This window comes from Tiliqua scincoides, chromosome 1, assembly GCF_035046505.1.
Source record: "Tiliqua scincoides isolate rTilSci1 chromosome 1, rTilSci1.hap2, whole genome shotgun sequence".
Taxonomy (NCBI): Eukaryota; Metazoa; Chordata; class Lepidosauria; order Squamata; family Scincidae; genus Tiliqua; species Tiliqua scincoides.
Genome location: NC_089821.1, coordinates 29978382 through 29983152, shown reverse-complemented (window position 1 = coordinate 29983152; position 4771 = coordinate 29978382).

The following is a 4771-nucleotide window of genomic DNA, read 5'->3' as shown; positions in this document are numbered from 1 at the left end:
AAAGCAAGTAATTTAAATAAAGAAGCATGCTTAATGCAATGTGAGCGGATAGCCCCATTGGGCCCAGGGTGTTTTGGCCTGTTGAGCTGCTGTAGGAGAGTTGCTTGCGGTGATTCCAAGGACATTCAGGGAATGTGATTCAGGTAGAGCCCATACGTGACATTCCAGGTTGCAACAGATTGTGTTTTATTCTATTCCTTTTTCATGCAGGCCTGAGTCTGGCATTGATCTTGGTGCGAATGTTAAGAGCATATGTAAGACTGAATATGCTCAGTGTTGTCTATCGCACCCTAAAGGGTGTTAGGACCATTGCAACTCTTTGTATTTGATCAATAAAATGTTGTCCCGTTTCAGTCCAGCCTTGCTTGTCCTGCACATTATTGAAAGGTGTGGAGGCAATGTTCCTTTTGTATTGTCTTGTGTACTGTGCAGTGGTCTCTCCAGATGATTAAAATGGTGACTGAGATAAATAATTAAAGAAGTGGTGAAATCTTCCTTTTTTGGAAACTTCAGTTGTAATTGCATTACTACTGAATAACTGAGCAATGCTTTAGATCAGCATTTCTCAACCAGTGGGTGGTATCCAATGGTACGTGCAGGACCCCCAGACCCCCCACCACCTGGCAGCAAGACCAGCTATGCAACACAACAAACATTAGTAGCAGGCAGAGCTCCAGCATGAGCTTTTTGCATACTCCAAAAATTTGTCCCATCTACCCTGAGCCTCTTATTGGTGCTTGTTGCATTGCATCTGGCCTTCCAATCCAGACGTAACAGGTGATGACACCATTGCCAGTTACTTCAGGTGGTGCTTCCAACAGGTGGACCATGTGAAGTGGTACGGTGGGGGACAAACATTGAAGAAATGCTGCTTTAGATTATGTGTGTGTGCAATAAGAAAGGATGAAGTTAAAACAACTCAAAATAAAGATGGTACTGTAAAGTAATTTGCCCTTTCATTAGCAAATAGTTTAAGCTTCTCTTCTTAAGTATCATTGGAGAGAAAATGTAACTCACATGTTAATTAGGCTTTGAAAATACTTTATCGGAGCACCAGAGGAGCCTTCACGGGCTGGCCAGACTTGGCCCTGTGCTTTATATGTCTTTTAACAGCTCACGTTTTGGCAGCAGAAATCTTGCCACTGATTATGCATCTTAAAAATTACAGAGGAAAATGATACTTTGATAGATGATTGCAATCAGAATGATAATATATAATTTTGATTAATCAAGGGAGTTTCATTAATTTCAGTGTTGATCTTGGAATAACCCAGTGCTGAAATGGTGTTTACTGTCATTTACTGTAATAACACAGAGGGAATAGAGCTTTTACTGAGAACTCTGTAAAAACACCGGTTTGATGATTTTCTATATTTTCAGGTGTGTAATTAGGATGTGAGGTGCACTCACATGCACTTACACAGAAGGGGGGCACAATTTGGTGTCATTTTTTACATGTTCAGTGTCAACTCTTGGCGAGTCTCTACTCCATATTCACAGCCATCATAGTCCTTGCCAAAAGAGTAAACTAGGGTGGTTTTTTTGATGTGAACACAAGGATATGTCAGCAGGACATATCCAAAAAGCAGGATAACCCCTGCTAATTGGGTAAGAGGCACTTTTTCAAGTGGGTGCTCCTTTTTTTAGCAGGGAGAGAGTAACTGGCCCACCTCACCCCAGCAGTGTCTGTTCTAGTGGCTGCCTGCTGGTATTCTTTTGCATCTTTTTAGATTGTGAGCCCTTTTGGGACAGGGAGCCATTTAGTTATTCGATTTTTCTCTGTAAACCGCTTTGTGAACTTTTAGTTGAAAAGCGGTATATAAATACTGTTAATAATAATGTTAATAATATGTCCTTACCATTATTTTCCCAATTTTGTAGGAAAAGGAAAGGAAGATTGTTATAATGTGAGTTCCTCTTTCACTCTTCCCTCCTTTTGTACTTCCTGTTGGGGAATGAAGAAAAAACAAGTGATTGCTTCAAGAGGAAGGAACAGGACCCACAGGAAAGCCAAGCACTCATAAGAACATAAGAAGAGCCCTGCTGGATCAGGCCAAAGGCCCATCTAGTCCAGCTTCCTGTATCTCACAGTGGCCCACCAAATGCCCCAGGGAGCACACAAGACAACAGACACAACCTGTGTCCTGGTGCCCTCCCCTGCATCTGGCAATCAGAGGCAGCCTGCCTCTAAAACCAAGAGCACATACCTGCTATGACTTGTAACCCATAATGAACTTTTCCTTCAGAAATCCCCTCCTAAAGGCATCTAGGCAAGATGCCATCACCATTTCCTGTGGTAAAGAGTTCCACAAACTAATTACATGCTGGGTAAAGAAATATTTTCTTCTGTCTGTCCTAAGTCTCCCAACACTCAACTTTTGTGGATGTCCCCTCATTCTGGAGTTATGCAAGAGGGAAAAGAGCGTCTCTCTATCCACTCTGTCCATCCCCTGCATGATTTTGCTCTCTGCACTCTGAAGGCTGCACTTACTTGCCATCACGAGAGTTTATCCATGTGCAATCAGCCCTAGGTGTTGGATGCTATAGCCACAGGTCTGCTTCTTCCCCACTGATTCTTGATCCTCTTTTCCTACCAGATCCCATACCGCCTTCAACCAGCCTCCTATTGACTTTGGCACACCATCTAGCATAGCTAACAAAGGATCAACTCCCTTTTACCTGGAGTGGTGTGGAGATTTTTTTTTTCCTATAGCTGAATCCTAGTAGTGTAGGAATGAAGGAATTTGGGAGGGTTGTGATAATATCAGAAATGCCATGTAATCAGAGGATAGACTTGGCACTACTACAGTTCATCCAATGTAATCAAGCCCCTCTGTTGCGGAACCTCATTCCTACATTGCTGGACCACTGTGGGGGCAGCAGCAGAAAGAAACAACACTCACATTGGTGCCTGAGGATGTGACATAGTCCAGATTCTCCTAGATGGGCAACACAATCCTAACTAGGGCTGGTCTGGCTTTAACAACAGTGGAACAGAGTTCTGCTGTTGCAAAATTGTCTCTGGGAGTGTGTGCAATGCCAATGGCTATTTTAGAAGTGCCACTGAAAATGACAGTGGCACTGAAGGCTCACCGACAGACCCAGCTATCCTGCCAGTAACAGTAAGTCAGTGGAATGGAGAGGGGATCAAGGCCAGATACAAGGGAGGGCACCAGGATGCAGGTCTCTTGTTATCTGGTGTGCTCTCTGGGGCATTTGGTGGGCCGCTGTGAGATACAGGAAGCTGGACTAGATGGGCCTATGGCCTGATCCAGTGGGGCTGTTCTTATGTTCTTATGCCTTAGGGGGGCATAGCAGGGCGGGGTGAGTATCAGTAGCTATGGTTCAGCCAATCACTCTGTTTTGGTTCCTACACATCCCCTTGCCTCTACTCTGACTCGCGCCAGTTAAAGGAGGCCCATGTGAGAGCAGAGTAAGAGTTAAAAGACATATTCTCAGTGTTGCTTTCAATGAAAGCACAGAGGCAATGGTTTTCAAAGATTATGGAAGTTCAGAAACCTAATTGTTTGCAAACATTTGGTCACAACTTTTTAAAGGTAATTGGACAACCTGAATACTGAAGAGACCACTCTGTAACTGAGGCACTTGCATGCATTTGGCCTTAATTAGTGATCCAGAAATGGTTTTCTACCAAACACTTAAGCAGAAATGCCAGAAATTCACAGCCGCTGTGAATGTCAATAAAGAAACCTTTTGGTCTCTCTTTGGGCATGCATGGGTAAGTGGAGTGCACTGAGCATCTGTTTGAAACTAGGGAGGTAAATGAAGGCTATTATAAAAGTGCTGCCTAGTGCTCCTGTCTGCCCCAGAGTTTGGTCTCTTCTAAAAAAAAAAATGCCCTTCACGTCTCCATTTCCCCTCACAGTGCAATGCCCCAGTGACAATTTGCTAATGTCACCATTTGCAATGGAAAATTGCAGTCTAATACACAGAGATTTTGCACCACCATGAAAAGTTAAACTCTGTCATCCAAACCATCAGGTTTGGGAATGCCAGGATACAACTGTGAGGATTGCCTGCCAACTTCCGTTTACAAACACAGCATATATGCTGCAGAAATGGTGGCCAGACTTACAACACTGAGACAGCTGAGTGATCAACCCATGTCTGAGGCATCTGGTAGTGGTTTTCTAGAATGACTGCTTCTTCATGTATATGAAGGCTTATAGCCTCACTTCCTCCATGACATGCTCAGGGAAGTGGTTTGTGATCACTTTTTTGAAGGTTCTAAGCATCGGAGAGCCCTGCAGAGTGCTGCACAGGACTCGCCACAACTCCTGGAGCCTCCAGCAGCCCTCAGTAAGTGAAAGTAAGTGAAAGTGAGAGCCAGGGTGATGTAGTGGTTTGGGAGGTGGACTCAGACCTGGAAGATCCAGGTTCAAATCCCCCCTCAGCCATGAAGCTTCCTGGGTGACCTTGGACCAGTCACTTTCTCTCAGCCTCACCTACCTCACAGGGCTGTTGTAAGGAAAAAAGGAGAGGAGCAGCTGTGTACACCACCCTGAGCTCTTTGGAAGAAGGGTGGTATAAAAATGTAATAAATAATTAATAAAAGCACCCCCCCCCTTTATTCCCCATAGCTACATGATCCTGGGGATCGCGTTGCTGCCCTCGCCCCTCCCCTGTAAAGACTTACTTTGGGAGTAAATCTCCCAAATAGTTTGAGAACCACTGTAGTAGACAAACCAGAACATGGGCTGTGAAATTCATCTGGCCCGAGTAGACCCATAGGAGCCCATGTGGGAACAGA